Consider the following 13071-nt stretch of genomic DNA (forward strand, 5'->3'; position numbering starts at 1 on the left):
CTTCCTTTTTACCAAAAAAAGGAAGCAAATGCCTGTCATGGAGTCTGGCTGTGTTGGGAGCCAGGCGTAGAACAAGGTTTCTGGACTAACTTCCGTGTGGAACCCAGTGTGTATCATAGGACAAGCTGTCGTATAATGATTTAGCCAGTGGGCATCCCCAGGAAGGGTTGAATGAGGGAGGGAAGGAGGGAGGCAGCCTGGAACAGGGAGCCATGCCTTCTGAGTCCTAGGCCTAACTCAGTTATAACATGCTGTGTATCTTAGGGAAGTTGTACCTTCTCTGGGCTTCAGATGCGATGGGACATCCTTCGCCCAGCCTTACTCAGCCCGGAGGATAGAGACGTCAGGCCCAGGGGCAGAAGCACGTGACAAACGCATGGCTGGCCCCAACCATGGGCCCCTGTTTAGAAGTCAAACACCCCTCGCCTGCTGCTATGGCTGCCTAGCTTTCCTTAGGCCTTGAATGCTCCATAGGGGCCCCTCGCATGAAGAGGCACAACTCCAGCACTCTGGACGCCCCCAACTCCCAGTGACCCCCGCCATTGGACTTACCTCGTGTTTGCCACTGTGGCCACCCCGTGTCCAGCCTCTAAGAAATGCCTTCCTAATGTCCAGCTGCTGCAGAGGCCCCACAGCCCCGGCTGGGGCCCCAAGTGACATCTTTCAAGCCTGTCACTCAGACGTCTCCTTTCTGATGGGCTGTGCTACAGCAGAGCTTGGTTGGAAAGCAGCGTCACTCCCTGTCCGGAACCTCTGCTTCCTTCCCAGTTTCACGCTGATGGCTCTCCAACCCGCCGCCGCAGGGCTGTGGGAACGCCGGATCCCCCGGAACAGCACACTGACTCAAACGTACACCCTACTTTCCTACAGATTCAGCTAAGGGTAGATCTCGGGGAAGCAAGGTGGCCCCAGGGGAAGAGCAGGCACAGCAGGTGTTGGCCCCCCTTCGCCCTTTCCTTAGGGTTCTCGGTGGGGCCTCCCAGTTGCTACTGTCTCTGAGTAGGTAGGATCCTTCCAGAGCAGAGGAAAAAGGCCGAGTTCTTGCTGTGCCGGAAAGTCTTTTGTACTCAGGATTCGTTCCAGGAGAATGGACATCACGATGTAGGCAGTTCCTCAAAAGGAATGTTTACTGAAGTTGAATCCCCTGGTTCCTGAGGCTTCAGGACCTCTGTTTCCAGCCCTCCAATGACCTAGATCTCTGTTTCCCCAAGCTCACGAGGCATTGAAGGGTTCTCCAGGTCTTTGTGCGGCTGGATAGCTCGTTTCTTTTTATTGGGGAATAATACTCCATTGTCTGCCTGTAACAAAGTTTGTTGACCCACTCACCAATCGAGGAACATTTTGGCTGTTTCTGGTGAATGAAGAACCAGAATGAAGAAAGAATGAAGAACATTCATTCTTTCACAAAGTTGAAGTTTTTACTTTTTTTTTTTTTTTTTTTTTAGTTTTTTTTTTGAGAGAGAGAGAGAGAGAGATCCTCTACGAGCAGGGCAGGAACAGAAAGACAGGGCGAGAAAGAATCCCAAGCAGGCTCCGGGCTGTCAGCGCAGAGCCCGACTCAGGGCTCCATCTCTCAAACTGAGATCATGACCTGAGCCAAAGTCAAGGTTTGGACGCTTAACCCACTGAGCCACCCAGGTGCTCCTAGACTGGTGTTTTTCTTTCAACACTTTAAATATTTCATTCCACTCTCTTCTTGCTTGCGTGGTTTCTGATGAGAAGTCTAATGTAATTCTCATCCTTGTTCCTCAATAGGTAAGGTGCGTTTCCCCCCCCCACTTTGGCTTCTTTCAAGATATTCTCTTTGTTTTCCTGCAATTTGACTTTTCTTTACTTTGTTCAACGTTTACTTTTCTGAGTCTCCACACCCAATGTGGGGCTCAAACTCATGACCTTGAGATCAAGAATTGCATGCTTTTCTTTTTTATTTTTTTTTTATTTTTTTTTAACGTTTTTATTTATTTTTGAGACAGAGAGAGACAGAGCATGAATGGGGGAGGGTCAGAGAGAGGGAGACACACTGAATCTGAAACAGGCTCCAGGCTCTGAGCAGTCAGCCCAGAGCCCGACGCGGGGCTCGAACTCACATACCGCGAGATCGTGACCTGAGCTGAAGTTGGACGCTTAACCGACTGAGCCACCCAGGCACCCCAAGAATTGCATGCTTTTCTGACTGAGCCAGCCACACACCCTTCTTTTCCTGAAATTTGAATATGCTATGCTTAGGTGTAGATTTTTGGTACTTTCTTTTTTTTTTTAATTTTTTAAATGTTTTATTTATTTTTTGAGAGCAAGAGACAGAGTGTGAGTGGGGGAGGGGCAGAGAGAGGGGGTGACACAGAATTCGAAGCAGGCTCCAGGCTCTGAGCTGTCAGTACAGAGCCCAACGCGGGGCTCGAACCCACGAACTGGGAGATCATGACCCAAGCCGAAGTCTGACGCTTAACCGACGAGCCACCCAGGTGCCCCTGCTCGGTACTTTCTGAGCTTTCGGCATTTGTGGTCTGGTATCTATCACTAATTTTGGAAAACGTAAGCCATTACAGTCTTCTGCTTTCTCTTCTAGTTTTCCTGTTTTGTGTATGTTACACCTTCTGTAAATGTCCCACAGTTCCTAGATACTCTGTTCTAGGTTTTTTTACCTTTTTACTTTTCACCTCATTCTTTTGTCCAGCTTTGCTGAGATATAATTGACATGTAACAATGTGTAACCTTAAGGCGTACAGCGTGATGATTTGACATACTTATATGTTGCAAAATGATTACCAACAATAGGGTTAGTAAACATCTCCATCGTTTTGCATAATTACTTTTTTTTTTTTTTCTGGCTAGCAAAGAACATTTAAGATCTACTCTCTTAGCAGCTTTCAAGTACACAATACAGTATATTGTTAACGATAGTCACTATGCTGTAGGTTAGATCCCCCAAACTTACTCATCTTGTAACTGGAAGTTTGTAACATTTGACCAAATATCTCTGTTTTCCTTCGTCCCCCAACCTTGGAAACTCTGTCTCTATGACTCTATTTGGCTGTTAGTGCACACTATTTTAGGATTTTTATGACTTCCTGGTTTGGGATTCACGCAGCTTCTTAAACCCGTAGGTTTATGTCTTTTGCCCAAAGTGGGAAGCTTTCAGCTATTATTTTAGTCTATTTTCTACACCGCACTCCTTCTCTTCTCCTTGTGGGATTCCAGTGACATACACGGATGTTGGTATTTTCCCACAGGCCCCTGAAGTTCTGTTCATTTTGTTCATTTGTGGTTTCTTTGCTCAAGTTGTAAAAGTTTTAGTGATCTATCTTCAAGGTCACTGCTTCTTTCCTCTGTCATCTCCAATGGCTCACAGTGTCCATCAGTAAGTTTGTTGGTCCTGTTACTGTATTTTTTAGTTTTACAATTTTCATCTGGTTTTTCTTTATATCTTCTTTTTCTTTGCTGAAATTTTCTATTTTCCTGTTTCTGGAATGCTCATGGTTGCTTGCTGAAGCTTTTCTTTTTCTCCCTTTCTTCTTCTCCTTTTTTGGGGATAGCTACTTTAAAATCCTCGTCAGATAACCCCAACTTCTGTCATCTTGATGTCAGCATCTGGTTTTTGGTTTTTGCTCTCATTAAACAGGCTCTACGCCCAACATGGGGCTCGAACTCACGACCCTGAGATCAAGAGTCACATGCTCTACCGACTGAGCTAGCCAGGCCCCTGATGTTAGCATCTGTTGACTGCCCTTTCTCATTCCAGTTCAGCCTTTTTCTGGCTTTTGGTATGATGCATAATATTTTATTTTATCCTGGACTTTTTGGGTATTATGTTCCCACTGGTTCCCTTTTGAATCTATTTTAGTACGCATTCAACTTGTTCAAGTTCAGAATGAACACCACGGCTCACTCTTGTGGTCTGTGAGCTTGAATGTCAATGTAATACCAATGTAGTTTCGAATCGGCACTATTTTGGTCTGTCCTGCTGTGTGCTACCCAGAGGCCGATCTGGAACTGTACAGTATTCCACATCGTAATTCAGTTCTCAAAGCTTTTTGCTGCTAATTCCGGGGGGGGGGTTTCACTTGTGGGTATGCCCTGGACCTCAGACGCAAATTCAAAGAATCTCTTCCTACAGCTCCCTCTTCTCTGAAACCCGCCCCACACAATCTAGCTGTGTGGGGGTGGATACTGCCTCTTTGTTGGCTTTGCTTAGTGCTAAGCAAGGATAGCAACAGGGTTCCACCCTTCAGTCACAACACTCCTTTGGGGACGGGGAAGGAGGGCAGGGGATCCTCGCTGATCACATTTGTGCAGAATGGGGCTGACTGATGGACCTCCACATCACAGTCGTCACCGGTAAGGAGAGAGAGGACTACCTACCCGGTAGTGCACAGCAGGGGTGGTGGACAAGCCCCACACCAGTCTGTCTCCCCAAAGCCTGCTGGGAGAGGGAGGGCTGTGGCTTATTTCATGGTGTTCACCTGGAGAAAGGCAAACATTGTCAAAAGGAATGTCTCTCATTGCTGTCCCTCCCAGCCCTTTGACTCCGGAAGGCGGGCTTTCGTTGGGACTTTGTGCTTGGTAATGGTCTTCGGTTTCACCTTCTCTGGTGCTCAGGCTGGGATCTAGGAAGCAGTAAAGCCCATGAGGACTCCCAGCTAAGTCATCCCTTGAGACCCAAGTTGTCTCGCCAGTTCACCTTTTTTCCACCGTCAAAGGAGTCTGGTAGTTGCTTTCTATATATTGTCAAGTTTTGGGTTTTAAGTGGAAGCAACAGGGTGGAATCGACTGACTCATCTTGTCTGGAAATGGAAGCCCTGTATATTTCTTTTAAGTCAACTTTTTGAAGTATAATTTACATGCAATAAAATGTCTCCATTTGAAGTGTGCATTTCCATGAGTTTTAACAAAGGTGTGTGCCCATGTAACCACAGTCAAAATATAGAACATTCCCATCTCCCCAAAAGGTTCCCTTGTGCCCCTTCCCGATCAATTCCCCCATCCCAGGCCTCAGACAACTACTGATCTATGTCACTATGGATTACACTTATCTTTTCCAGGGCTTCAGATAAAATCGAACTATCAAAGAACGTATTCTTTGATAAAAGTCTGCCTTAAACAAATTTTTTTTAGTGTTTATTTTTGAGAGAGAGCGAGACAGAGCGCAAGAGGGTGAGGGGCAGAGAGAGAGGAAGACACAGAATCTGAAGCAGGCTCCAGGCTTTGAGCTGTCAGCACAGAGCCCGACACGGGGCTGGAACCCACGAACCACGAGACTATGACCTGAGCTGAAGCTGGATGCTTCACCGACTGAGCCACCCAGGTGCCCCCCCCTTATGTATTTATTTAAGTTTATTTATTTATTTGAGAGAGACAGAGGCAGCACGAGTGGGGACGGGGCAGAGAGAGAGAGGGAGAGAGAATCCCAAGCAGTCTCCACACTGCCCACGGAGAGCCCGATGCAGGGCTCAAACCCACGAAACCTTGAGATCATGACCTGAGCCGAAACCAAGAGTCGAATGCTTAACCAACTTAGCCACCCAGGAGCCCCTACATTTTTTTTTAATGTGTATTTAGTTTTGAGAGAGAGAGAGAGGGGCAGAGGGTGCCTTCTTTAGTTCAGTGTGTCTGTGAGATTCATCCTTATCACCAGGTGTAACGGCAGTTCATTCTTTTTCATTGCTAAGTAGAAGTCCATTATATTTTTGTATGCTTTTGTTTGGGCTGTCGCCATGTTCTGCCCTTACCTGGCAAATCCCAAGAGCCAACGGACCCCAGTAGCTCCTGCCGTGTTTTCTGCTCTCAGAGCTCCTTCTCTTTGATCCAAGGGAAGACGAGATCCGTCACTTAGTACTTACTTCAAGGCATGGGTAGGATACGATTTCAGAATAAAAGGATGGTCTCTTCTGGATCTGCCTGCATCGATCTGTCGTGTACTTACTAATCACGTGCTCAGACCAAAGTACATGAAAACAGTCATTCGCTTGGCAGAGTTTAGGGGGTTCTAACTTCGATCTTACATTGCTGTCTGTGTCCTCTGAATTAGTAATAGGAGTATGAACGTGCTCTCCATTTTATGCAAGAATAACTACCAGATCACAGGGATGCCTAACTAATGCCATCCCTCCGTGTTGAATTCCTGGTGGCTTGTGATGAGTTGGGTACCTCACCAATGCTCTTATCCACACTCTCATGTCTTCTGTCCAATCCATGCACTCATATCCTCGGTAGAAGACATTTGGTACTCCAGGTGGCTGATTCACTTTGTGATGGCAAGTGACACGCTGGCTATGGTGTGTGTGTGTGGGGGGGTGTGTGTGACCTGACCTTACAGATTCTCTCCTGGCTAGTTACATGCACAAAGTGGATTCATGATTTCTCTGACTGCTATCTTCACATACTCTATATTCTCACAAATGAAGGGCTAAGTGGTTTTGATACAGGAATACAGAGCCAAGTTTTGTTTTCTACCAGTGCAAGGTTGGCAATATTTTTAATTTTTTAATGTTTATTTTATTTTTGAGAGAGACAGAGAAATGCCACCCTTTTAATATGTTTTGGGAGAAAATACATTTGTGGAAAATTTAGCTCTCCAAGAAAGAATGCAAGAAAAACTTCCAGACTAAAGGACACATTTCCAGGTTAAAGTGATCTTCTTCGAGTGGCCTTGAAGTGACCTCCTCTCATCTTCTGGATTAGAGACCACAATGGAACTGAGACCACCATGCTGCAAAAGCTGGGCACATCTACTGGAGGATGAGGCCACATGAGAAAATATCTCAGAGTGAGGCATCAAGACACAGCAGTGTGATGTGAAATTCTTGGAGCAAGTTCATGGTGTTTCTATTGCCTTTTTCTTTAGAATTGTTTATATATTCTTTATTTTATATATTTACTTTATGTGTTTTATTATACTTGTTTGCATATTATTATGTATTTAGGGCAGGAGATTTTTTTATATTTTGCAAATATTTTCTCTTCATTATGGCTTATCTTTTGTTTATGGTGTGTTTCAGGGTAGAGAAATTTTGTTTTTTTATTGCATTTCGAGGTGGTCACATCTGTTAATAATTTCCTTCGGGGTCCCTGGGTGGTTCAGTCGGTTAAGCATCCGACTTTGGCTCAGGTCATGATCTCACAGTTCATGGGTTCGAGCCTTGCATTGGGCTCTGTGCTGACAGCCTGGAGCCTGCTTTGAATTCTGTGTCTCCCCCTCTCTCTCTGCCCCTCTCCCGCTTCTGCTTTGTCTCTCTCAAAAATAAACGTTTAAAAAATCTTTTTTCAATTTCCTTTGTGTTGATGTCTTTTTTTTTTAAAGAAGATTCTTTCAATTCAAAGACTTGATCTTATTTTCTTTCTCAAAAACAAAACAAAACAGGGGCGCTTGGGTGGCTCAGCCGGTTGGGCATCCGACTTCAGCTCAGGTCATGATCTCACAGTCCGTGGGTTCGAGCCCAGCGTCGGGCTCTGTGCTGGCAGCTCAGAGCCTGGAGCCTGCTTCGGATTCTGTGTCTCCCTCTCTCTCTGCCCCTCCCCTGCTCACACTCTGTCTCTGTCTCAAAAATAAATAAAAAAATTAAAACAAAACAAAACAAAACAACCTTCCCCGAACCAATATAAGCAGTTGGTGCAATATGGCCCTCATTGTCAAAGAGAGAGCTAAGAGTTTTAAATAGTTGTCTCTAGGGAGCTGTCCGGAGTTAGGAGAGCCAGGCAAGGAGCCACACTGCTTTTCTACTGACTTCTCTCACAGTCCAGCCTGAAGGTTACACTGATAAAATGTGTCCTGAATCTAACTACTTACTGTCTTCATTCTAGCAGTCTCCATCATCTCTGGCCTAAACGACTCCAACAGCTGGCTCACTGGTGTGCTGTTTCCACCCTTGCCCCCATTTCAGTTATCCACTGCTAGGAAATAAGCTACTTCAAGACCAATTTATTAAATCTTGCAATTCTTAGGTTTTCCTGAGCTGAGGGAGGTGGTTCTTCTAGTCATGCGATGTTGCTGGGGCCATGGGCATCTGTGGGCAGAAGGTCCAAGTGGCTCACTCAGCCTGGCTGGCGGTTGGTGCTGGCGGTTGGCTGGGTTCTCATCTGGACTCTGGGCTGTAGGCCTCAATTCTCTACCATGTGGCCTCTCTGTGTAGACTGGGCCCAAGAGCTAGTGTTCCAAGAGGAAGGGAGTGGAAGCTGGCAGTTCTCTTAACGCCTGGGCTTCGAAGTCTCAGAACATCTCTTCTACTGTCTTCTATAGGTCAAAGCAGCCATGAGGCCAGCCCAGACTCCAGGCGAATGGAGGAATCACTGGGGGCCATCTTTGGAGACTACCTACCATGACAACAGCCTTCAGTCTTTCTTCCACTTTCCAGAGACATCTTTTAAAAACAGAGGCATCACTCCCCTGCTGAAATCCACCAACAACACCCATCATACTCATGATACCTGTCACATTTAATGCCCTGCCTGACCTGGTTCCTGCCCAACTCCGCCCCTTACACTTACTGGTCCTTCCTACCTTCCCAGCACCCCTAACTCATCACTCCAAGCCTCAGTGAGCTACTTCACACTTTGGATATCTGACATTATTTATTTATTCACGTTTTGGGCTCTCCACTAGCATGTAAGGTCCTCGCCAGCAGTGCCCTTCTCTGTCCTAGCCTGTGTTTACTCCGGGCACCTAGAAAAACATTAATCACAGGGCTGGCATACCATAAATCTATTCTGTGGTTAGCTGAATTTATATCCCTAAATCTTGGGCATGTGCTGCCTTGAGAAATGGATGAATTAATTTTAAAATAGGCAAAACTACAGTGGTAATTATCACACAGACCCAATAGTGTACCCATTCCACAAACCCACTGGCAAACATTTCTACCTTCCTAATAAAGCGGACAGCTGTTTTTCCCTGTGTGCCCTGCCGGACAGCTGCTGCAAGCCCAGCCTCTGATGGGTCCGTCATCAGTCTGCCCTACGCATGCATGGAACTCATCAGACACACTCTGGGCGGAAGCCAGGAGAGCGCTGCCCTTGGCATTTTTATTTTAATCCATTTTGGTGTCAGCTGTCCCTCACTAAGTCACCGAATTTAATTAGAGAGTTGAGTGAAAACCCCAAAACCATGGCTTCTTGGTGATTTCTAAGAAGCCACGGTAGTCCAACACCGTAATCAAAGTGAACCCACATATATCCAGGGAGTAGGCACGCGGTAAGGGAATTATTCTTACAGACACACATCCCACACGTGTCAAAGATAAATCTGGGTCCAAGACAGTATTAACAAAGCTGATTTACACATAAACTTGCGGAGAGGGCCCTTCTGCCCCCACCCTTGTTTCGGCGGGGGCTCAACGGTGTCAGGGAGTACGTTTTACTAAGAAGGAAATACTGTCTCCTTGAAAACTGATCTGCAAGGGTAGGATTAGTGGGGTGAAGGGAGACTCGCTGGTCTTCCAGTACATTTGGCCATCCTCGGTTGGCTGCAAGGCGGGCCCGCGAGCAGTTGGGGGACATTTCAAAAGAGGAAAGGGCGGAGGGTTTTCTGTGGCCAGCAACTTCCTAGAACAAGTGGGGGTCGACAGAATGGTTTTTTGTAATCAAGCTGTCATCATGGTTATTGGGAGGGTGGGGGGGGGTGGCTGCTTTCCTGCAGAAAGTTCCTTACATGATCAGCAAACTTAAAATCATTACAATTGTAGAGTTGAAAGTGATCTTAAAATGCATCTCCTCATTTTGACCCATCACCCCGTGGTCTTCACCCCAAGTGCATTCAGCAAATGGAAAACCTCAGAAACAGGGCGATCCGGTGTCTAAGCCTTAGCAATCCGCAGAGGCAGAACTAGAAAGTCTTCCTGAATCCTAGCGCCGTGGATAGAAACGCCACGCTTCTCAAAAATAAAACAAGAAGGAAAACAATGAAAATACGGCCAGTAGCAGCCCAAACAAGCTCTGGCTGGGCCCAAAGGATACCCCCTGCTTCCTTACTAACAGAGTGTTGACCTCAGGGGCTCTGGGCTTGGGCGGGGGCGGGGGGGGGGGGGCGCGGCTGAGCCCTTCCCCAGCAAAGGGATGAGAGTCCTCAACTGGTCCAAATCAGCCAATTCTCCAGATTTCATTCTCACCAGTGAACATGAGGGAAAAGTGAGTGGCTGGGAGGGCATCTGGAAAAGAAAGTTTGAGGTTTTTTTTAGGAGCTGATGGAAGTGATATTTTCTGCTGTGGGACACGGGTGGGGTTTGTTTTCCATGTGTGGGAAAAAGGCTTATACAACTTGGTAACGGGAACTGAGAATCAAAATCTCTTTTGACCCTCTGATCTCCCTTCTAGTATGTTATCCTATAGAATCAAGGTTATTTAGGAAAGAAAAAAAATGAACACGTTCAAAGACATACTGGCTTTTTGTTTTAATAACAGCAAAAAATTGGAACTACCCCAAGTATCCAAGAACAGGGTGTCAGGAAACACTGTGGCAAGACTTTGAAACAGGTCCCCCCTAACCCGTCTGCACTTAATGGGGTGTTCAACGTAGTCCACACGCTCTTTAAGACTTTATAATGATGTAAATTGAGGGAAACAGATAATGTAGATGACTCTTGTCCACACAGATACAAATTGTACACTCTAAAGTCCTAAATGTAAATTATTACTGTGTGGATATTGGCCGATTTTGCCAGTTTTGTGTCTACTAAGCAAATTCATTTCAGCAGTCCTACTGGGCTTATTATATTTTTATTTCCTCTTTGGATTCTCCTTTGAACCAATTAAAACATCTTACTAGTTCTCTCATTAATGAACAAGTTAAATAAAATCTTTAACGTGTTTGTTTTGTACTTGAGTCATGACTTGACTTTCTAAAAAATAAATATCCTTTAGCAAGGTAGTTAAATTAAGTACATTCATTTGATCTTACTTACAGCCCCTCTTCAAAATAGTTATAAAGACCGTATGGCAACATGGACAAATCCTCTTAATAAAACATTACGTGGAGGGGAAAAAAACCAGAATGCAAAATTTGTACTAGGCTGTGATTAGAACTAAAAATTCTAAGTGCCCAGGGAAATACTAAAAGGGAAGGAGAAAAAAATTTAAGCGTGATTTGTTAGGGTGGTAGGACCCTAGAGATTTGTTTTTTGAATCCTGACTTTTTATTATTCTGTTCTGTTATACATTAAAACTAAGAGAAGGGCACCTGGCTGGCTCAGTTGGTAGCACATGTGACTCTTGACCTTGGGGCTGTGAGTTCAAGTCCCATGATGGATGTAAAGATTACTTAAAAATAAAAATCTTTAAGGGGTGCCTGGGTGGCTCAGTCGGTTAAGCATCCAATTTCGGCTCAGGTCATGATCTTGTGGTCTGTGAGTTGGAGCCCCACATCGGGCTCTGTGCTGACAGCTCGGAGCCTGGAGCCTGCTTTGATTCTGTGTCTCCCTCTCTTTCTGCCCCTCCCCCATGCACATTCTGTCTCTCTCTCTGTCTTTCTCTCTCAAAAATAAGTAAACATTTAAAAAATTTTTTTAAATTAAAAATCTTTAAAAAAAAATTAAAAATAAAATTAAACTAAGAAAGGGCCCATTTGAATTTCGTATTGTTGCTGTAACAGATTACCACAAAGTTGGTGACTTAAAATGACACACATTTGGGGGTGCCTGGGTGGCTCAGTCGGTTAAGCATTTGACTTCAGCTCAGGTCATGATCTTGCATTCATGGGTTCAAGCCCTACGTCAGGCTCTGTGCTGACAGCTCAAAGCCTGGAGCCTGCTTCAGATTCTGTGTCTCCCTCTCTCTGTCCCCTTCCCCGCTCATGCTCTGTCTGTCTCTCAAAGATGAATACATGTTAAAAAAAAAAAAAAAATACGACACACATTTATCATCTTAATAGTTCTGGAGGTCATAAGTCCCAAATGGGTCTCATCGGGCTAACACCAAAGTGCTATTAGCCAGGCTGGTTCCTTCCAGAGACCCCAGGGGAGAAAGGTCTCCTTGTGTTTTCCAGCTTCTAGAGACCACCACAGTCCTTGGCTTCTAGTCCCTTCTTCCATCCTCAGAGCCAGCAGGCAAGGCATCTTCAGATGTCTTTCCCCTGACTCCTCAAGACTCTGTGATTCTACTGACCCACCTATGTAATCCATGATAACCTCCCACCTCGGGTCCGGAGCATAAGCACATCTGCAAAGTCCCTTTCAGCTTGTAACCTTAGTGAGTATAAACAAACGCTAAATTCTAATATGCATTTAGGGGGAACTGTAGTGATGTCTGGCATTTATTCTGAAAGGTGATACGAAAGGACAGACCGGGAGAGGGATGGGGGGATGTGTGAGGAGTAGGTACAGTAAAGTGTTCATGGTAGAATCTCGGGCGGGGTATACAAAGGTTTGCCATAAAAATCTCTCACTGTCGTTCGATGATTTTTATAAGGGAATTTTGGAAAAAACGAGCTGTGACCCTGAAATATTGCTCCAGTGACTTCAAACAAAGAGATGGATTTGGAAAATCGTCAGGCAACTCGTTGAACAAGCTCTCTCCAGAAAAATCTCTCAACCAGGGCACCTGCGGAAGCTGTTTATAAAGGTGTGGGAGTATTACCGATGGTCTCCGTCACAAGGGAGGAGGGGGGTATTGCTCACACACACAGGGTAGGGGCCGGGGAAGCTAGCAGCCAGCCTCCCCACATGACAAACAACCTCCACCCCAATGTCACCAAGGAACACCAATTCAAAGCCCCGGTCTTCCCTTCGTTACCCTCCATCACTTTGCTGCAGCACATCCTCAACTGGGTGGTGGCTCATCTCCTGACAGCTGGTCGCCGCCTCCCACTTCTTGGTAACTCCAGAGAACCCGGCTGAGGGCTCTACTCAGAACACATATTGGGTAAGACATTTGAGGGTGTGCGGCAGGGGGAGGAGGGCGCTCCCTGATAGTTCTCTCCACCAGTGGAGTTACAAACATACCACTGCCCCCCTACCCCCAGAGGGGCCAACAGGGAAGGACATCCCTGCGGCAGTCCTTCTGCCAAAACGCAACCTCCGACACGACATCCCCGCTGTCACAGCCCCTGCCCCACCCCCTGGACCAAACGGCCCGAGGAGGCACCTGAAA

The 13071-nt window shown here is 45.9% G+C and overlaps 1 non-coding gene across 1 annotated transcript; it reads right to left on the reverse strand.

Annotated features, from left to right (window-relative positions):
• Positions 1–3625: 3625 nt before the first annotated feature.
• On the reverse strand, positions 3626–3698 carry TRNAK-CUU (transfer RNA lysine (anticodon CUU)). The gene has a single exon. It is a non-coding gene; the product is annotated as a tRNA-Lys (tRNA).
• Between the last annotated feature and the right edge of the window lie 9373 nt (positions 3699–13071).

This window comes from Panthera uncia (genome assembly GCF_023721935.1).
Source record: "Panthera uncia isolate 11264 chromosome A3 unlocalized genomic scaffold, Puncia_PCG_1.0 HiC_scaffold_11, whole genome shotgun sequence".
NCBI classification, from domain to species: Eukaryota; Metazoa; Chordata; class Mammalia; order Carnivora; family Felidae; genus Panthera; species Panthera uncia.